Genomic DNA, 22,713 nt, shown 5'->3' with positions numbered 1-22,713 from the left:
CGGGTTGACTTTATGTTGTGTGAAGAAGTACTTCCTTTTGTTTTTTTAAAACCTGCTGCCTATTAATTTCATTACGTGACCCCAGTTCTTGTGTTATGTGAAGGATTAAATAACACTTCCTTATTCACTTTCTTCACACCAGTCAAGATTTTATAGACCTCTATCATATCCCCCCTTAGTCGTCTCTTTTCTAAGCTGAAAATTCCCAGTCATTTTAATCTCTCCTCCTGTTTCATACCCCTAATCATTTTAGTTGCCCATCTCTGTATCTTTTCCAATTCCAATATATCTTTTTTGGGATGGGGTGACCAGCTCTGCACACAGTATTCAAGGTGTGCACGTACCATGGATTTATATAGAGGCAATATGATATTTTCTGTCTTATTATCTATCCCTTTCTTAATGATTCCCAACATTCTGTTTGCTTTTTTTGACTGCTGCCGCACACTGAGTGGATGTTTTCAGAGAACTATCCACAATGACTCCAAGATCTCTTTCTTGAGTGTTAACAGCTAATTCAGACTCCATCATTTTGTATGTATAGTTGAGATTGTTTTCCAATGTGCATTACTTTGCATTTATCAACATTGAATTTCATCTGCCATTTTGTTGCCCCGTCACCCAGTTTTGTGAGATCCCTTTGTAACTCTTCGCAGTCTGCCTGGGACTTAACTATCTTGAATAGTTTTGTATCATCTGTAAATTTTGCCACCTCACTGTTTACCCATTTTCCCAGATCATTTATGAATATGTTGAACAGTAATGGTCCCAGTACCGACCCCTGAGGGATACCACTATATATCTCTCTCCATTCTAAAAACTGATAATTTATTCGTACCCTTTGTTTCCCATCTTTTAACCAGTTACTGATCCATGAGAGGACTTCCCTCTTATCCCATGATGGCTTACTTTTCATAAGTCAATTTAAATTAAATACATTTTTTAAAAATATATATATTTTTTTAGAAATCTAGACCTGTTATGTGTTTTGGTGTAACTTGCATTATCCTTATGTTAAATTTGCATTATCCTAACAAAACATTTACTTTATTCAAATCTCTTTTATATGTTGCAGGTCAAAGTGAAAATGAAAAGACAAAAAACAATCCAACAATTTTTTCACTCAAAGGCCTCAAAAACTAATGAAGGTCAAGAACCCATCAAGAACCAAGAATATATCAACATGTCATCTGAAGGTTCACGTAGTATATTTACATCCGACCAGCCCAAAGCACAAATACAGCTACCTACTGAAGAAACAGTGTCTTCAAAACCTAAAGGCAGTTCCCGATGTTTGTCGGTCAAAGTGTTCCCATTTATTGAAGTTACAAAAGATAGCTACTGGTGCACCTCTTGCAAAAAAGCTTACGAACAAGGAAAACTTCCCAATACTATAATTGGTAAAAGTGGAGGAGCCTGGTTTGTGAAACCGATCAGCAAAGCCAATGCTGACAAACTACATGAAAAGGCTGCAAAACACCAGGCCTCTGGAGTGCATCAACATGCAGAAAGCCTTATAAGCCCACTTTCAAAGCCAATTTTAGAAGTACTTAATGAGGCTGTTAAGAATGCTGGAGACACAACACAGTTCATGCAAACAAACATGGCTGTGGCATCCTACTTTCTATTTAAGCAAGAGATACCACACACTACAAACTGGAGGCCAATGTTAAGTTCATTGTCACTTGTTCATCCTGAAGTTGTGCCATGAATTAAACTTGCAGAGGCAGCTAGAAGCCAGCATCTACCAAAGGTCAATTTAGCCCTAAAGGGCTTGTTCTTCAATTCCATCACCTCTAGGTGTAGCTCTTCTTCCTGTAAGGGCTATTTTATCTGTTGTGCACATTTGGAGAATGCCAATGAAGTCATCTAGTGCTAAGGTCTCTTAAATTACTGGGATTCTGGGGTGGGGCATGCACCCCCTGGAGCACCCCCTGGTAGCCAGAGGTAGCATTGCAATTACATATTTGCCTTAGTGTCCCCAGTGGGCTTCAATAAGTCCAGTGAGGACTATGTATATTGAACAACCCCCCTTCAGGGGTCTAGTTTATTTAACTCAAATGTAAAACATCATAGAAATATGCTTCCACTCCAGTATCTCTAGCTGGAGGAGAGGGATGAGTTAACTGTATGTCTACTTATATCCAGGTTCCTTACCAGCAAGGCTTTCTAGGCCCAGGACCCAATTCTGGAGCCAGGGCCTCTTCTCATCAACAGGGAAAGGGCCCCAACAGATATCAAACTGCAACCACCCTTCCTCAGAACAGCATATAATTCCTCTGGTCTGGGGCTTCCGCTGGTACCTGGGGAAGTCTTTCCATTGGGGTTAGGTTACACCAAAACTAGGCATTCATAGCTCCTGCCTTTCAGAGCCTCTCTCATTCACAAGCCTCTGTTCTGTAGCCTAGCCTAGCCTAGCCCCAGCCCCCTGGGGGTAGCTTCCTTTTATCATACCCAGCTGTTTCCCTGCCTAATTAACTGCCTTCCAGTTACTGAGGGAGTTAATTAGGCCCAGGTGAACTGAGTTGCCTCATCTCCCTTGTGGAGCCCATCAGAGATAGGCTGGCTTCCTGACCCCCTAAGAGAGCTAGATGTGGACTTGGATGAGAGGAACAAGATGGCTGCTGAATCAGGAGAGCCGGCAGCTATTCTGCAGCTCCAGAGTGGAGACACTAGGGATTTGCAAGGAAGGTCTGACTCCCTTCTGCAAGGCTCTCATTCAAGGGAAGAGGAGGAAGAAGAAGGGAAGAGGAAAGAAGGAGGCATTGGGGGGGGCTGTAGTAGTGGAAGGGTCCAAAGAGGAGGTTATGGAGAGCAGCTTGGGACAGTCCAGAAGAGCTGGAGCAGGAGAAAAGGGGCCTGTCTTTCAAGTCTGGGGGTGGGGAGAAGGGCTTCTCTGGGGAGCCTGCCCCACCAGGTGTTCTTGCAACCAGTAAACTAGAAGACTCCTGAGAGCAGTGAGCAGGACAGGGGAGGATGTTGGGGTTCAGGAAGGCCAGCAGTTTGGAGAGGTTGGGTGAAAAGACCCAGGAGAAGGCAAAGAACTGCAGAGCAGTAACAGCCACAGGATTGGGTAGGTATTATTCAGCCTGGTGGCTGTAGCAAATTCCATAGAGGAGAAGGAAGAGCAACAGAACCAGGTAGAGCTAGGGAGTGTGGAAGAACAGAGATGCGAGCCAGGCCCCTCTCTCTCACCCCTGGTTGTGGAGATTGAGTCTGGCAGTAACTGCTGATGTGGCTGCTGGAGGAATCCGCAGGCACGGAAGTGGCAGATGAGATTGGTTTGCAGTGCCAGAGGAAAGGCAGAGGCCTGAGGTGCAGCGAGCAGCACCTCAAGTGCCCAATGAGTGACCAGTGAATCACTAGGAGAGAGCCTTGTATGGGGGTGATGGTGAAGGCAGTCACTACTCATATGGAGCTTGGATTGAGGGCTGCACCGAGGAGGGATTTGGGTGTGGACATGGAGCAGAGGAAAGTGAGTGGGTTGGGATGAATCAGAGTGGATATAGAAGGGAAGGAGGAGGATTGGAGAAGATTGTTTGAAGAAGATCTGGACATACAGGATAATCTTCCTGACTGGGGAACAAGAGTCACCCAAACAAAAGTGGAGGATTACTAAAAAACTAAGCACTCAGGAAGATGGAGATGAGACAGGCAATTCTCCTGCTCGGACTCTCTGGGTCAGTGGGACAGCTACAGAGGTTGGTGTGGAATGGACACAACCGTCCACAACATGCATCAGTATGGTCTCTGTTTTGGCTTTTATATGTTCTGTGTTTGTTGTGTTGTCTCGGCTTTGTTGTTGTTTTGACGGTTGGAGTGTTTAATAAAAAGATCTCAGAGGCACAGCGACCCTCTAGTAGATTCCAATAAGCTAGGCAGGAATCCTGTGAAAATTTTCAAGATTTCAATTTTTTCCCCATTTGCATTAGAGACCTTTTCACAAAAATCTGGAATAGTCAATAGCCTGGTGGATAGGGCACTCACCTGGAATGTAGGAAACTTGGGTTGATCTCCGTAGTCTGCCTACTTTGGAGCAGGATTTTGAATCTGGATCTCCTTCTTCCTGGGTAAGTACTCTAATATTTGGGCTATGACGTATGCTAGGCTTGTATGCACTTGCTTGTGCTCTTCCTCTGCCTGCCCCCAACTCTAGATTCCAACATGTTCCACATTTAAGGATCAGACTTGTCCTGTTCTATGCTAGTGTATAACATAGGGAAGAAGGTTCAGCAAATCTTGTTCTCCATCCCCCATCCAAGGCATCTGGTCAGGATCTTCCCCACCCCCCCTCCCCAAGAGTTCTCTAGCAGGTGGGCTCAGCTGATGACCAACCTGAGCACTGTATCGAAAGAGAGTGTGGTCTGTAGGCAAAGTGGCAATATTATGATCCTAAGAGCCCTTCAGTGCCAGCTGGCAAGGGGGTTACAAGAATCTCCTGATTCTGGGTATGTACAAAGAATGTAATTTGAGGTCTTAAATAAAAGCCAGGGTCACACTGGTCATTGTAATTGTTGTGAAATGTATGTACACATACTGTTTATGGAGTTCTCTATGTGTACTGAAAACATTGTCTTAGAATCTATATCACAGCAGAGGTGGAGAAACAGGTTTCCTGTCAGACCTGTCTCTCTGTCAGCTGTAAATTTGCATTGTAAACCAATACAATGAATGCCCATTTACATATGAAATTATTGAAGGAATGTGAAATCAACAAGGCAGCAGCACACAGAAAAACAAGCCACAGGGACTATACTGACTCTGAGTGCAGACAATGAGTGGGGGAGGAGCGTAAGTAGAAAGCAAGGAAGGTACCCTCTTAGCCTGCACCTAGAAAATAAATGGACAGTGCATTTACATTCAGGCAAATAGGATCCCAACCAGCCTTGGCTGCAACGCTACAAAGCACGTGGGGGTGAGATAAACTTCTTTAGGCAGGAGGTTAGCCTGGTATATTAAGTTAATCTCCAAAAAGTGTGTTATGATTTTGTTAAGCATCAGAGGGGTAGCTGTGTTAGTCTGAATCTGTAAAAAGCAACCGAGGGTCCTGTGGCACCTTTAAGACTTAGTATTAAGTAGTAACAGAAGTATTGGGAGCATAAGCTTTTGTGGGTAAGAACCTCACTTCTTCAGATGCAAGATGATTTTGTTGTATAGGTAACCCTTTTGCTTCCATTATCCTTACTCACTATCTCTTGAATCTTTGATAATAAATTTATTGTTGTTAAATTAATGGAGATATCCTATCTCCTAGAACAGACCTTGAAAGGTCATTGAGTCTAGCCCTCTGCCTTCACTAGCAGGACCAAGTATTGATTTTTGCCCCCAATCCCTAAGTGGCCCCCCTCAAGGATTGAACTCACAACCCTGGGTTTAGCAGGTCAATGCTCAAACCACTGAGCTACCCCTCCCCCAACTGTAAATGTCTCAGTACTGTGATATTAAGCAAGGTGCTGATCCTAAGTTGAATTATAGTGTAAGAACCCAGCGCTGCACAGCCCAGGGTGGCTGATATTCCCACAGTGCCACCAGGAGGCTATGCAGAGGTAGAGCCAGGGAGCACTGTGGAGAGTAGGTGCCGGTGCCACGGGAAGTGTCACCCATGAGCCCTCTGATTGGCCAAGTGCCCCCACTTAATCTCAGGGGTTAGCCCTGGAAGTTGTCTGGGCAATCATACAGACTTTGGTCTGCTGCAATGCCAGACTTTGCCTTGTCTTACGATCTCCAGTCTCTGACTTCAACCCTGACTCCCAATTCTTGATTCTAACCTATCTCTGGTCTTTGACCCTGGCTCAGACACTGACTCTGGTCTACAGGACCTGGCCTTGTGATTCCTCCAACTCCTGCCTGGTGACTCATCCCTGGTGGACAGACCTCAGCCCAGCTGTGACCGCTAGGCCAGACAGCCTATGCCCCACTCCCTTACACATACAAGCTGGTATGTACACTGTTCCCTTGGATTTTTCTATGAGTGTTCAGTGGAGAAGGGTCTTCAAAGAGACTCTGGGACTAGCATACACCAATTATTAACCTGCAAAGGGAGGGATGGCATAGCTGACAGGAGATTGTTTGGGTAGCTAAAAGGCTGGTGGTGTCAAGGAGCTGACATCCAGTTAAGCAAAAGCAAGTCTCCCCCTCACTGGAGGCAGGGTGCCCCAAGAACCATCACAGTTATGACCCCCAGATTGCAGTGCCCTGCTTTCCCTCTGGAATCCCTGTGCCAGAGGATTCACCCAGCTACATTTCTGCTCTCCCTCTCTGGCTGAACTTGGCCTTTAAGGAATTGTGTATACACACTGTAACATATGGTGTATGACAAGAGACTCTCCCCGCCCTGTTTTCATTCTGTGTGCAAGCCTGGCCATTGTGTACAACAGTTCAGCCAAGTCCCAATGTAAACTCATGTACGGGGGTGGACGTGGGGAGGGGAGGTGGTCTTTGTTGTGTAACCAGTCTAGCACATGAATTCATCAACTGTGCCTCAGAGACAGCTTGCTAAATCATGTATGGCTGAGAAGCAACAAAATAGTAACGTTAAAGCTTGGCAGACCAAGTGCTCAGATAAGAGATGGGGGTGGTGTAAGAACCAGAATAAAACTAATAGGGCCTGAGTTTACCTTCACTTACACTGATGTAAATGTGGAGCAACTCTTCAGAAATCACAGGTGTTATATCAGTGTAAAACCAGACTGAGAGAGATGAGAATAAGGCCCTAAATATGTATGGTGGCATGTGTTTAAATGTTCCAGTTATTGCTTGATGTTTTCCCTTTGAACATTTTTTTCTTTTTCTTAGCTGTACGAGTGAGATAATTTATTATTTGTACTATGGTAGCACATAGGTGCTTTAATCATAGATGAGGCCCCCATTATGCTAGGTGCTATACAAACACAGAACAAAAATATGGTCCCAGACACAAAGAGCTTACAATCTGAGTATAAGACAGGAGACAGCAGATGGACCCAGACAGACTGACAAGTGAGTACAAGGAAATGATGAAACAATACTGGCCAGCATGACAGGCAGCGGTTTCAGTAAATAAATGAGGAAGAGTCAGTGACTAAGGATTATCCCTGGAAATTTGGGGCCAGATTTTTCAAGAGAGCTCACTCCAATAGCTCCCATTGTGGGTTTGTAAAAGGCTGCTAGATTTTCATAAATGCTCAGCATTCACAGGAGCAATGGAAGCTACGAGGTGTGTGGCATATTTGAAAACCTGGCCTCTTCATTAGGTGCCTAAATAGAAGTTGGGTTCTTTGAATGTAGCTATACACATGCATGCACACACATTTCTACTACCTAACACAGCTCTCATATTTGAGTGGTACACGACTTTTTTTTTTTTTTTGGTAAAACATTCCTTAATTCTGCACTCATAATCAGACCCATCCTGATGTGACTAGATACCTATTAAACGCACATTAATCTCATTTGACATTGTACAGTTCAAAACCAAGACTAAAAACCCAAAGAGTTTTATTGTGGAATAAGAGGTATATTCTCCCCACTGATTATTTTAAAATTGTAATGTTTCCTGAGGACTTTGTCTGTCCCAAGAATCCAGTCAGACAAGTAAGGACAAGGCTCCTTTCAGGTGCCACGTGGCAATTCACCTCTGTCCTGAAGATCAGCTTTTGCTACTTCATAGCAACCACACCTGCAATCTGCAAATTACAAGGATGAATTCCAGATTCAGTGTCTTTGTAGGCAAGCTTCTGGGACAAATAGTCATTATCAAGTGGCTGTTATAAATTGGTAATCTGATTCAAAATTTTTTTTGATTATTATATAGCGGAGAGAGGGAGCTCTCCTGAGCATGCAGCTTCTAGACTGCAAGTTCTCTTTATGCAATAGTTGAAGTAGAGTCAAGGACAGTTTTACAGGGGGGAAAGCAGGACCAGAAATTATTAATGGGCAGTCTCATTTCAAGCTGTGCTATGGATTTCCAGGTACATGAAATGTGCCATAGCTTGAACTTTCCCCACTCATCCCTCAATCTTGGCACCAATGATTTTTTTTTTTTTTAATGATTCATGTTAACTTCCTCTTGGAAGCCATTGCCACCAGTATTGTGTCAGTCAGTGGAAATCTTTGACAGATCTTTGATATGGTACCTCATAATGATGTAGCCTGTCAGGCTCTCCTGCAAAGTAATCTACTCCGATAACTGTCTATGTAAAGTCCAATTACTTATGACAGTGCTTCAGACAAGAACAAAATGTTTAAAGTAGCCAGGCAGGAAAATAATTTGGGTTTTGCTAAACTGTTTCTTGCATCTTTTAAGATTAGGCAAAGAAAAGGTTTTGATTGAGAGATGGAATTGAACATCTTAATGCTCCACAAAGCTGAAGTGATGGTGGAAATCAGAGGTCCCATCTTTCATTTTTTCTTTGGAAGTTGCCAGTTATTTTTTATTTTAAAAAATTCTGTAGTTTGCTGGAGATGTAGACTCTTGGAATATGAATTAACCTTACAGTCAGTGTTTATCACTCTGAATATGGTTTAACTGCTCTTGCCTCTAGCTGTGTAAATATTTTGTCTGATGCCATTTGCTTGAACTGTGATAACAATGGTGTGTTAAAGGTTTGTATTCTTTCTCTGTTTTGTCTTCTAGTGGCCATATTCTGGCAAAAGGGTGCAAATCAGTTTTATTGGACAGCTCTGTGGCTCAGAAATTGAGGTAATTTGTTACAACTCCAATAGCTATTAGAATGTAGAATATGACTCATTTTTAGCATTCTCCCATTGGCAAGCCCTGTTGTTGAAGGCCCTTACTTTATGTTATATCAGGAAGAAAAAAGAACCAGGGTCCAACACTGGGTTTTGAAGTACCTTTGCTGCATGTAGGAAAGGCTTTTCTCCGTCCAGATATGTGCAAAATGTATCAAGGACGTGCTGGGGGGGAGTATAGGAGCTGTCGTTGTGACCAACCCCTGTGCAGCCTCATGTGCACCTTAACTATACCTGACTTTCAGAGGGGTGAGTGCTCAACACTTTCTGAAAATCAAGCCCTTTTAGGGCATTCTCAAGTTGGGCACCCTAAATCACTGCCTACATTGGAAAAGGTAAGCCCATGATGATGGGATTGACCTGGCCTAGTCCATTGAAGCCAATGGCAAAATAGGAGTAGGATTGAATTTTGTGGGAAGAGGGAGATGTGTGAAAATGTTCAACATTTGCATGCTAAAAACATTATCATTGTTTTTAGGGATCTGTTCTTAATCGTGGAAAAGACAGTGGAAAATAAACCAACTCTCCAGGTCACATGGTGGGGCCCAATCCAGACCAATGAGTCATTTGTCCTGTAACTGAGTGCCTTAAAATGTTCTGCTGCTGTAGCTCCCTGTCTGGGCACTAACAATCTGCATACAATCACGTACTGGGTGACTGTGTGATAAGCAGCCCTGGTTCAGCAACTCTGACTCCAGCAGCTGGCTTATTATACCACAGCCACACTCTGGTCTCCACCAGCCTTCGTTACTACTAGCCAAGTGACACCAACACAACCCTACTCCGGAACTTCTGCGAAACAGTCCACCCTGAAATATCCAGCCCTCTCCTGAGCATCCAAGAGAGAAGTATTAAGCTCTGAGGCACTGTAGCACAGTGGGCACTCACTGCCACAGCGCCTCCTGCCGGTCAGTCTGGGAATTAGCTCATCCAGCCTCAGAGCGCCTCCTGCTGGTCATTATCTTCCTACAGGTACCTGCTCTCCACCACTTGTAGAATGTCAGGCCCTGTCCCTCCGCCCCCTCAGCTCCCATTGTCCGCAGTTCCTGGTGCCCCTTACCTTGGGGTGCTGCCCCACAGCAGTGCCCACACACTCTGGGTCTCCCCTCATCCCAATCCCCCAAGCCCACCTTACCTCAGTGACCCTCTGCCAGTCCTCATCTAGCCCCCTTCCCTCCAGGGCAAACTGCAGTCTGAAGTGGCCACTCATCACCAGCAAGGGGGTTTGGACTTGTCTTTCCAGCCGCAGCTGCCTCCCTGCAGCCCTAGTAACCCCACAGGCTTTAGCAAGGCCTCAGCCTAGGGACTCACCAGGCCAGAGCTCCCCAGCTCTACCTGCCGCTCCCCAGCCCTACTCTGCCTCAGGTACCCTACTTACTTTCACAGGCAGCCTAGTCCTCACTGATTCTCAACTGGAGCAAGAGTCTTCTCACAGTCTCTCAGCCTGCCCTTTTATCAGGGTCAGCTGTGCCCTATTTGGGTGTCACCACACCTGTGGCTGTTTACCCAACCACCCTCCCCTGGCTGCTTTTATCCCCTTCCTAACTGGAGCGGGGTGACTGCCCTGCTACAGGCTCCTTTAAAGTAGGGTGACCAGATCACCCAAGTCAAATATCGGGGCATGGGGGGGCAAAAAAACAAACAAACAAAAAAACCACACCCTTCCTCCACAAGCACTGGAGGGAGGCCCCGGGAGACACAGGGGAAGCCTGAGGCCAGGGTGAGTGAGAGTCCGGCCTGGCCCCGAGCAGGCAGGACTCAGTTGGGCGGTAGGGAAAGTAGGGGGGCGGCCCGCGGGGCCAGGCGGCGGCTGTTCTCCCCCCCCCCGGGCAGCGGGACTCGGGAGCAGCCGCTGCTGCAGCTCCCACTGCCGCGGGGGGAGGAAGCGGCCATGGCGCTCGGTGGCTGCGGCTCTGGCGCCCGGGCCCAAACCCCCCGAGCCCCGGCCTGCTGGGGGGACCTAGCAGCGCGCACGCTGTGCCCGGCCCCTGGCCAGTCGCGTCTGGGCTGCTGCCCAGCTAGTGCTATCCTATGGCGGCCCCGGAGTGGGGGCAGCAGGCCCCAGCCCCCCCGTCCCGCTCGGGTCCCACAGGGGAATGAACGGGCCTGGGCTGCCTATGCCTCCGCCCCGGGGCCGCCGCAGGATTGCACTAGCTGGGGAGCAGCCCAGACGCGACTGGCCAGGGGCTGGGCACAGCGTGCGCACTGCTGGGTCCCCGCAGCATGCCCAGGCTCGGGGGGTTCGGGCCCGGGCGCCAGAGCCGCAGCCGCAGAGCTTCACCATCAGCCACTTCCTCCCTCCGCGGCAGTGGGAGCTGCAGCAGCGGCTGCACCCCAGTCCCGCTGCCCGGGGGGGGAGAACAGCCGCCGCCTGGCCCCGCGGGCCGCCCCCCTACTCTCCCTACCGCCCAACTGAGTCTTGCCTGCACTGGGGCCAGGCCAGACTCTCACTCACCCCGGCTCTGCGCTTCCCCTGCGTCTCCGGGGCCTCCCTCCAGCGCTTGTGGAGGGAGGAGGAATGGTGAGCCTGGGGAAGAGGCAGGGATTCGGGGAGGGAGCCAATGGGGGGGAGGAGGGGGCAGAGTCGGAGAGGGGAGGGGGCGAGCACTTCCAGGCTCCGGAGCATTTCCTTATTTGTCCAGTGTCCTGACCGCACGTCGGTCGGAACGCGGGACAAACAAGGAAATATCGGGACAGTCCCGATAACATAGGGATGTCTGGTCACCCTACTTTAAAGAGACAAAAGAATGGCAGCTAGAGTTAATAATCAATTCAAACACAGTAGTAGGTTAATTTAGAATACAAGTAAAACAAATTTATTTAATGTAAAAGAGGAAGGTTTTTAAGTGAGTTCAAGTATAAGGAATAAAGTCAGGAATGGTTACAAATAAATAAAACATGCATCTAAAAACCTAAAACTTAATCTAGCAAGTTAGTCTTTATTCAAGATGGTTTCTCTCTCACCCACAGTCATCTTTCCAGCTTGTTACTAGCTGACCTGGCCAGTACCCATCATAGAGATCAAATCATTTGGGGTTTTTTTTGTCTCCTTAATGTGAAGGATAAAGCTGGAGTCTCTCTCTGTTCCTTACATTCCCAAAGGGATAGTCTTTGTCTTGCAAGTTAGGAAGGCCACTTGGGAATTCAGCTTCCTGTATCTCTCAGGCATGCAGGATCCCATATTAATTCTCTGTCTCTGAAGTTCAGACTCAAGAGAACTCCACTGATTTAGCTTGATGGCTTGGTTTATGGCAAATGTAAATTGAGGTAAATCCACATTCCTTTGTCTAGGACAAACCTCTTTAGGCTAGACTGACTTTATTTTAAACATGTTCTAGCAACATTATGCAGAGGGAATTCATAACTTCACATGTAAGGTTAACATGCAATTTACAGTTATATTAATAAACAGCACATTATTAGCTTTCAAATGATACCTCATACGGCATATTTTGTACAAGTATTGTTGCAGTAGGATGTAAACATAGGGGTGTCTAGGTTCACACTTCATGGCTTCATCTCAAATGTTTTCCTGGTGTCTGGTGAAAATGGGAACATTTATTTGTCACAACCAGGACTTTTTATTTTAGGCAAATAAATTGTTTAAGAATTTTTATTACATACTTCTGAAGAAATGCAAGAAGTTCTTACGGAACCAAATCATCTGGTATAAGTCAGTATAACTCCTTCAAAACCAATTGAAACTCAGCTTAGCATCTAGCTCATGAGGTCTAGTCTCCTCTCAAAGCACCTGTTAAATGCTATTGTGCATACACATTAAGAGTATTCACCCTTTTGAAGATTAGATTTCTATCTGTTCAGCATCACTTTGCTGCAGTATTGAAAGATAATCATAAATGACTTGATTCTCCCTGCCTTGCATCTTTTGTAATAATTTATACCTGTGCATATAAAGTGCTACCACCTACTTTTTACAGGTATAAAATAACTAGGCCGGGTACAAGACTAAATAAAGAATTGGGATCAAAGATTTTTAGTAACTGTAGTTTAATATATTTACACTAGATGGCAGTGTGGAAACAGGAACAAAATTCCAGACAGACTTTCCAGAGCCACACTGGAACTTCTCTACTCTTTATTTGATTGCATTTTTAATAATAAATCTTATCATTTAAAATCACATCAAAATTAATATTCAGGATGGGTTTCTAAGGAAAACCCCCACAGGGCAAGTGTTCAGAAAGGAGGCAAAAATCATTAAAACATGCAATATTAAAAATAGCCTAATGATTAAATAATGAACATTTTGTCAAAGGTTGTTTAATAGAATGTACATTTTCAAGCTATCTGATCAGAAAAATATTAGCATTCAAAGAGACCTTAGTGAACTCCTAGGAAAACTGTAGGATGCAGTGAATATAATTCTGCATGACCTCTTCTCCCTTAAAATAAGAGAGAGATTATTAAAAAAAATTATGACACTCAATGGGAATCATTCCTTCTCCTGTCTGAATAGTCTATATCTAATCCCCTCTCTGCATATTGTCTCCCTTCTGTCCCACTGCCTCCCAAGTCCCCAGTCCATATATACAAACATCCAATATAAACTCTTTTATGGCCCTAATGTATATCAAATGTGTAAGATTACAAGCAAATAACGCCTGTTTCCTATGTATAAAGAGCTCAGCTAGTTTCATTTATGAGTCATAGAGCAACCACTGTCAGATACTCCGAAGAACCAGGGCAGTTTAAACTTGGATATGTTGCATGTCACGTATCAGTATGAAGACATTCTGTTGTTTTTTAAATTACAGCAGTGATAACTGTGTTAGGGAATCTCAAAATTAAGGTGAGCCAAGAATTTTGTGGTAAAATGCTGACCCCAGGATACGAAATATTGTTTATAGAGTGAGACAATGTAATCCATTCTGGAGCCACATATGGTCTCCTTAATTCACCGAAAAGGAACTCATTGCAAATATGTGGTAACTCCACAGCACTAGGAACTGGAAAATGTTTAACTTTTGAATGCCACTGTAGTAATATTAGACCAAAGATATGTCAGTGCTAGAGCCCCATGCTCCTCCCACACTCACTGCATTTACCATGGTGTATCTCCACTGACTGCAATCTACATCTGTGTGAGAAGGAGGAAACCTAGCACTGTAGGCGATGCTAAACTTCTGCCTAGTAAGAGGTCTTTTTCTTACATTTAGAGCAATGTCTGGTGGTTGGATAACTGAAAAAAAAAATTTATAGTCTACTCAAACCACAAGTCCCCAGCCAGGGTAACTGGAAGAAGCAACTGAATCAGCACCTTATCTTTAAATGCAACCAGAAAATATGGTTTAGCAGGAATGAGCAGATGGTGGTGTTAAGCATAATCTTAAAAGTTATTTTTCTTAGCCTGTAAGCGGTGTCCAGTCTTTGAAGAAATGCTATATTGTTAGACTGTGATTCACTTTCTTCAGGGGAGCTCTTGCAAACAGTGAGCTTGCTTTCTCCTTCAATCTCTCTAACTGGAGTCAATTCTTCGAGCACAGTTGTTTCCTGGAAACTAGACATTGATGTATGAGCTGAGATTCCTGAAAGAGAGATTTGCCTGCATGCCATTTGTGACCACCTTTGTTCAGAGACTGGTGTATATAAAGTAAGAAAACAAGTTGCACTAACAAAATACCAAGACTCCGTGTCACAAATTTCTGTTTTAAGGGAAAACCAATCTGCAAATCCCCCAAACCTGCAACTACTTAAAAGGGCTACAGTACAGTAACCTATGTTCACTGCCATTAATAGATGTTATGTGAAAGAAAGGAATATACTGATAGACTTACACTTTGAATTCTCCTTTCTGCTGTGCTGAAGTGTTTCCACAGATTCACACAATAGCCATCTGGCTACCATCTGCATCTTATCTGCCATGATGGGACAATTCCAAGTAACTAACACAGCCAGAAATTCAGCATCCAGAGCCTGAGTAGAAGAGAGCACCTGGAAGAAATCTATGCCCTAACATGATAGCCCTGTGCACCCAGTGTATGGTTCTCTCAGATTCTTCACCAAATAGCATCCCTGAATATTTAGCCAGAGACATGTAGGCATAACTCTTCTGAAAGCAAAGGGAACTGCACCCACATGCTTCAGGTTGAGCCTGGCCCTCATTCCTCGAGCCGCATTTGTACCAGTTGGTGCTGGGTCAGAAATTGCAGCTTCTGACACTAGTGAGACAGGCTGTACTGTCTGGGGGAAGGGGTTCACTATTGGGGGCCTTTTACCACCACCTTCAGGGGAAGGCAACACTTGTTTGCAGCTGAGTCTCCATAGGCATCCTGCTGTTGAAGGGATGCACTGAAACAATACCTCCTCCCGCCTCCCTGGTTATGTATTTCTGCTCTGCAGCACCCGACTCTTCAGGCTGCTCTGATCCCTGTGGTTCCCTGGCACTGGCAGAGGACAGTTTGGAAGCCTTATACTTCCAAAGCCCGCCCTCTAGCCATGTGCCTTGCTACCCAGAGGTGAGGCTAGCTTAGTGCCAGTGATCGCATCTATCTGGGGCCATTGGTGCTTAAAACAATGGGTCATCCCCTTCAGATGCAAAGAAGGAGCAGAAGAATCTGTAGCATCTTTTGGTAGCTTGCCTGGGTTGCAGCTGCTGCTGCTCATTCTGCCTTTCCATTTTTCTTATCTCTTGCTTCAAGGACCATCAAAAGACCCTAAACACACTGATCCATCATTAATCGGCTCATCCCCTAACTGGTCCTATTAAGATTCCACCACAAGCAAACAAAGAAACAAAAAAGTGTAATTAAAAAACAAATCAGCTGTCCTGACTTTGACTCATTCTGTCCTTTCCCCACCCTATCTGAGCGGGAAATGCCAGCAATCCAGTCCAGTGTCATTAAGCTGGACTGTGTACATAATGGGCTTGTTTGAGAGTGTACATAATGGGCTTGTTCCTCTATCTCCATTGAGGTAAATGGAGCTATGCCAGGTTAAACCAGAGGAGGATATGTTCCCACACCTACCATGGTTTCCTACCGTGCTACCATCCCTTTTGGAGCCCAGACTGAAAATATGTAGATAATGTCTCCACTCCATTTACTTGAGCTAATGATGTTCCATTATGTCAATGCTCTGAAGAGGTGGCTCTGCTAGAAACCTGTGCACTTGTCTGTCTGCAACTGTGGGAAGAGTAAATATATCAATGTGCAGCACTAACGGACTCATGGCGGCAGTGCTGGTGTTAGCCCATTGGGGGCCTGAAGCAGGAATATTTGGGGGTGTCCCACCACACAATGCATACTAATAATTGATAGGGGTCCCCCTTGCCTTGGGACCCTAAGCAATTGCTTAGTCTGCTTATGCTTAGCACCCGCTCTGCGATAGTGGGAAGGAGCAGGGAGTGCCTCATTCCGCAGGTGCTGACTTTTGTTTTTGTCAGAAGGTGCTTCTCTCTGCCCTCTTCCCCTAAGCAAGCAGCAGGCAGGGCCAGGGGCAGCTCCAGACACCAGCGTACCATGCCTGGGGCAGCAAGCCACGGGGGGGCGGCCTGCCCGTCACCGTGAGGGCAGCAGTCAGGCTGCCTTCGGTGGCATGGCTGTGGGAGGTCCGCCGGTCCCGTGATTTCGGTGGCAATTCGGCGGCGGGTACGCCGAAGGCGCGGGACTGGCGGACCTCCCTCAGGCATGCCGCTGAATCTGCGTTACCAGTGGACCTCTCGCAGGCACGCCGCCGAAGGCTGCCTGACTGCCATGCTTGGGGCGGCAAAATACATAGAGCCGCCCCTGAGCAGGGCCTTGGGGTGGAGTGGTGGTCAGGGCCTTGGGGGGAAGAGGCCAAGCAGGGACAGGGGCAGGGCCATGGTCCGGGCAGTGGGGCCCACAAAAGATTAATCCAGCCCTGTGGGTACTGAGCACCCCTATTTTTATTTTTTTTTTTGGTGGGTGCTTGAGCCCTGGAGCACCCACTGAGTTGGTGTCTATGCCTTATTCCAACTTGACGATGTCTTTATCCCTGAGACAAACAAGTGTTATGGCACTGGTCAATTGTATTGGGTCTGTTGTTGCAGTTGTGTGGGCTAGAGATGGGCAAACTGATTTAGCTAAAATAAGGAAACCCACTGCCACCTCAACACTAAGGTTTCACTCAATATAAGAACTGAATATATGCTGGAACCTTTTTAAGAGGTCCTGAAGGGTATAGTTAAGTTCTTTTTGCTTCTGATTTTCAGGCAGGACTGTACCTAGACTCTACCCAGCATGTTTGAAGAAAGCCTGTCCTTGCAGTATTTCTAGCCATCTTCCCAGACTGGATTATGGGAGATCAGGCCCATCATCATGCTACCTGAAGGTGGTGCAGAAGAGACCAGCTGCAAGAGAGAATGGGAAGAAGCTGGCTGGCTGACCCCTGAAGAGATGGAGAAAATGAGGTCTGCTCTGAAAGAATCAAAGTAAGCCTTTGTTGACATCCTGGTAAGGAGAAGTGGCTTGTTGGCTACCCTGTGATGTTGGTGGGGGGGAGTCAGACCGCCGGAGAACTGGAGAATGATGGAGTTGATCCTGCCTTGAGTGCAGGGGACTGAACTAGATGACCTATTGAGGTCCCTCCCAGTCCTACACTTCTATGATTCAATTTATTCCCCTCTGAAGATGCCAGGAAAAAGGTGGGTCTTCACACTACCTCCTGAAGATAGTGCAGGCTGTAATAAAGGATCTGGGATTTTGCAGTTGGGGTAGATTAGTTGCATCTTTATGAAAGAATAAATTGCAGGCTATCTAATACTTCTGACAAGCTATAATCGTTGAGATCCACCCAAAGGTTCAGTTTCCAACTGAAAAACCATGCTGCCAAACCACTGTATTCCCAGTCTAAAAACAAAGATCTTGTGGGCACCAGAGTTTACATTTATTATCTTAAAGGAAAGCAAAAACATTCTTTATGAAAGGAAAGTTCTTTGCCAGAAAGAAAGAAAAAAAATTAAACACATTTGAACTCCACAAAAATTACCTCTCTCTACCGTGATTTATGAAAGCTATTTTAAAAATAAATAAATAACCCTTACAGATTTTCTGACATTTATGATGTCAGCGATGGGATACGTGACAGTGGTGAATTCCTATAAGTGCCAACAGCAGACGGAAAAAGCACTGAGAAAAAAGTGTCCCATAGTCTTTTTTGGGAAAAAAAATAGCGAAAAAAGACAGAAGCAGGAATTAGGAACCACTTAAGAAACAGCAGCTGTTGAACTTGTCTGAACACTAAGATTTGTCTGCTACTGAGTTGAAGAGATTGGAGGTGATGAGCTATGCTGTGCTCAGTCTGAGGCAGGATGGGACACCCCCTCCAGATAGGGGACCAGGAGAGCTCCCTTTTCCTCCTACAGGGCATGCAGGGGACTTAGGAGACAGTGCCACAGATAGTCCAGCAGAGGTAGAGGCAGTAGTTAGAGGTCCAGAGGTGTGGAGTGGAAATGCTGCTTATGCAGGAGAGACAGGTGGAGCTGGAGGTATAGCTGAAGCATGAAAAGCTTTCTGGCCCAGACAAACGCCATAGCTGGCACAGGAGAAGAGGGTTAACTGATGCCCGTGGACCCTGGAGGACAGACGTGAAGGTGTACCTAATCAGGAACTATCAGGCAAATAGGCATGGGTCACACAGGTGCTGACTTTTCTTTTTCTCAATAGGTGCTTCACCCCCACTCCACCATGAGACCCCCGCCCTTGCACCTCCTCTTCCTGCCCCAGCTCCAGCCCCTCCCCCCAAAGCTCCCCTGCCCACTGCTTGCTCCTCTCCACCCCACCCCTCCCTCAAGCACCTCCGACCAGCTGCTTGTTGATCGGCGGCCAGCCTTGGGGGCCACAGAACGACTATGGCAGGTAGGTGCTGAGCACCTCCTATTTTTTTTCGGTGGGTGTTTGAGCCCGGAGCACCCACAGGGTCGGTGCCTATGCCTGGGTGTGATAAACCCCAGAGATCTGCCTGTGGCCTGAGTCAATATGGACACCACAAAAGGTTCTGGGAGCCTGACTGTGGAAATACGGGATTCTATGTCTTGTACTTTCTTCTACAGTGAATAGCTTGAATACTGAAATGATTCAGGGTAAAAAAATAACTACAAGTCTTATTAACTTAAGGCAGTGGGCAAGTTTTTCTATATCACTCTAAGTGGCCCTAGCTGGCAGCATTACTGGGGGGGCGGGAATGGAAAAGCAAGGGGGGGGGGATTTGATAGCTACTTTCAACTACCTGAAAGGGGGTTCCAAAGAGGATGGATCTAGACTGTTCTCAGTGGTACCAGATGACAGAACAAGGAGTAATGGTCTCAAGTTGCAGTGGGGGAGGTTTAGGTTGGATATTAGGAAAAATGGAATGGGTTACCTAGGAAGGTGGTGGAATCTCCTTCCTTAGAGGTTTTTAAGGTCAGGCTTGACAAAGCCCTGGCTGGGATAATTTAGTTGGGGTTGGTCCTGCTTTGAGCAGGGGGTTGGACTAGATGACCTCCTGAGGTCCCTTCCAACCTTGATATTCTATTATTTCTTTTTAGAATTTTCTTCTGTTAAATGTTTTGAAATACTGGAAAAAGTGTGTGGGTGGGGCTCACAATTCAGGGTGACTGCACCTATATTCCCCCCTTGTGGTCCATCAAGAGCAGCCACTCTAAGCTCCCAGCTCTGTAGCTGGCACCTCTCTTGGGCAGGGACCCACGTCACTCTCCCTCCTGACTGGGGGATCTTTAAGGCTGCACAGTTTCTTCCCTATATTGATATTCCCACCAAGCCAGACTGCCTAAACAGGCCAGCACCTGGGCTTTGCTTTCTCTCTGAAGGCTATAACAGCTCTTTCTAAGCAAGCACATTTATTCTTGGTGAAAGAATTACAGAGTAAACATAATAAAAGAACCTACACATATGCTAAAAAGCTCCAGCCTCAGGCTTAGGTATGACTGGGTCCCTCCTCGGACAGAAGGTCCTGTCCATTTGCTGGATCAGAAAGAAGGCCCTCAGGCTACATCTGCTGAGAGAAATTTATTTAAGGTCAAACTGGTAAGTATTTGGGTACCGACACTATAAAAAAAGATTCACTGAGCCTGGTTCTCCACTGCTTTGCCCTTTGAGCAGAGCTAAGAGCACAAACCCTAACCCAAGTGCTCTGGCCCCTGTATTGGCTCTTCACTGAATTGAGTCAAGTTCTAGTTTTCACTTCTTCTCTTCAAATCTCCATGAGATTGATTCAGGCTACCTCACTCATCAAGATCTTGACCTTCTAAAACAGCCATGTTCATCTGAAACTATGGATGTCAACCTCAAAAGTAAGACTGATGTCCTCGGGATACCAAGCTTTCTTGGCAACCAATTCTTGGAACTACCACAAACCTCAGCACCTTCAGCTCAAAATGTGCTGAGGTTTGTGGTAAACCTTCCCACAACAGGACAAAACGAAGAAATTAAGAAAACAGAAAAAACTCTTCATCAACCTGGTAAATAGGGGAAGAGAATGTTAGGGACACTTTGTGTTTGTTTTTGGAAATTTTAAGATGCTTGGATACCACAATGAAAAGTGTGGTATAACTGCAAATATAGATTACATTAGGTAGATTATGCCTCTCAGTTATTTTTTCAGGCTCTCTCTCTTCAGACTCTAATATCACACCATCAGTCACTTTTGGTTCATATTTTAAAGGTTTTCTTTGCAACCATAAAGGATAGTTTAAAAAATAGAATCTTAGATTCTGATTGGGATGAGGAGGGAAAGCCTGCAATAGTTTGGATTCAGATAAGCATCTATAATGTTTAAATACTTATTCAAACCAAATCCAAACTGCCAAGGTTTAGAAGTTCTATCACTGTGTTATCTTCCTCTTCGGTTACCATTAATATAACCTATTATTTTTCCCTTCCTCAAAAAAATCATTGCTCAACAGACAGGCAGGACTTGGGGGGAGGGATAGCTCAGTGGTTTGAACATTGGTCTTGCGAAACCCACGGTTGTGAATTTAATCCTTGAGGGGGCCATTTAGGGAACTGGGGTAAAAATCTGTCTGGGGATTGGTCCTGCTTTGAACAGGGGGTTGGACTAGATGATCTCCTGAGGTTCCTTCCAACCCTATGATTCTATGACTTTGGTACATTTCTGTTGCAATGCTACCACTTCCTTATGCATGCTACAAATATAACATCTCTCCAGGCTACAGATCAGATTGATGTTTGGGAGTACAGCTCGTAGTCACAACCTTGAATGTGTTTAGTGTGTTTATTGTAGAACTCTTATGTGCTTTACCTTCTCTGTGTGACTGTGGCTATGAAGTTTGAGATGTGTTATGACTGAACCTCACTCAGCACAAGGTGAAAAAAATCTGCTTACTGGCATTAACGTTGCTTGGTTGGCAACAGATTTTCATGACAGAGCTGATTTTAAATAGTGTTTACTGTTTCTTCTTTCAGGTCATTAATTTACAGAAAGTTATTAATGTTCAGATCAGATCTCCTAGCCATCAAGAATCCAGCATTGCTACATGTTCACTAGATTCAATTCCCAACACACATTTTCCCAATATGATATCAATTTAATAGTGGGTTCACATATGCAGAATTATTTCAGCATCAAAAATAAGATTCTAAGGAACCATTACAAGAGTCAACGTATGATGCCTGCTTCCTTTCTCCCTGCCTTGCCTTTGTCAGAGTAAAGACTACTGTTTAGTCTACTACGACAAATAGAGTGATTTGTGGTTCTCGGACTCTCAAGAACATGGCAACTACTGAGAGTGATTTTTCTTTTCACATTATTTTAGACATCCCTACACCTGGTGCTTGAAATCTTTGCGATCTCAACTTATGTAGTAGATTAGATGCTATTTATAACTCTCTGAATCTTCAACAGTTTTTGATGAAAGACAGTCAGCATGTGTTGTATGCAGTGTAGCTAGTAGCTGTGTCGGTCCCAGGATGTTAGAGAGACAAGGTTGCTACGGTAATATCTCACCCATTTTATCAGTCAGCATCTGTGTCACACAGATCATCCCTCATCCCACAGCGTCAGTTTTAGAGGAGACAAAGTTGGCTTTTTTATGCTGCCTCCTCTTCTTGCCACGTGCTTCCTGCCAACAGACAGCCTGGTGTTTTTCCATAAGAGGCAAAGGAATTTAGGCTATAACTGCAACTCCAAAATGCAGAAATAATTGGAGAGTAAATCTCCAACTGTGAGGAGTTGGAGTCAGTTTCCTCTTTGGGTTTGGTAACTGTAACCCGTACTGAGGTAACAATTTTAGGAGTGGGTATATTGCGCATTATGTTGAGTGCACTCTGTGGTACCATTGTCCACAACTTCAGCCAATCAGCTGAATGTCCTAGGAAATTACTATGTGTAGGCCTAGTCTTCTCTTGTTGTTTATGAGCCAGCGACAATTTCCGACATACAAATGGACGGAAGGGCTTTCCAAAAATCTATCAGAAATAATGTCTTCCAGCTGTGGACTGAGGACATTTGACTTTAACATCTTAAAAAAATTAAAATCAGATTACTGCATTCAGAAACCCCACAAAGATGTTCTAACTGGGAGGCTGGATTTGATCAATCTCTCTACACGCATTCTTGCTTCATTATAACCCAGTAAAAAAACAATCAATAAGTAAGAACTCTCCCACAGCGTGGGGTAGCCCTCTTGGATAGTGTATTAGGCTGCTAGTAGATATGTATTGTGTTTGAAGAGTAGTGTTCTGGGAGTGGGATTAGGGTTGTTGTCCTCACTCCACAATGAGAGCAGAAGAGTTGACATTTTCTCAAGGCTCCAGCTGGGAGTTTTACTGAGTCATTTTTCTCAAATGAAGTTGTATTAAAACAGAGTAAAATCTATGTAAACTTTTAAAACTTTTCTCCAGATCACCCACAGCAGGTTACTCATTTCTTAGCAGCATCCACAGCTGCTAAGAAATGTGTAGTAGTCTTATATTCTTCCAAATATACAAAGTATGTACTGTACTTCATGGACCTTCGTCTACAACATTTCCCATAGCACACTGGGAT

General features: G+C 45.2%; 1 long non-coding RNA gene across 1 annotated transcript; it reads left to right on the top strand.

Moving 5' to 3' along the window:
- Positions 1 to 5,801: 5,801 nt before the first annotated feature.
- On the top strand, positions 5,802 to 10,331 carry LOC135983774 (uncharacterized). The gene is made up of 3 exons (XR_010601575.1): positions 5,802 to 5,938; positions 8,615 to 8,680; positions 9,209 to 10,331. It is a non-coding gene; the product is annotated as an uncharacterized LOC135983774 (long non-coding RNA).
- The last annotated feature ends 12,382 nt before the right edge of the window (positions 10,332 to 22,713 follow it).

Source organism: Chrysemys picta, chromosome 1 (genome assembly GCF_011386835.1).
Source record: "Chrysemys picta bellii isolate R12L10 chromosome 1, ASM1138683v2, whole genome shotgun sequence".
Classification (NCBI taxonomy): Eukaryota; Metazoa; Chordata; order Testudines; family Emydidae; genus Chrysemys; species Chrysemys picta.
The sequence above is the reverse complement of the archived record's forward strand: the minus strand, read 5'-3'. Positions and strand labels throughout refer to the sequence as shown.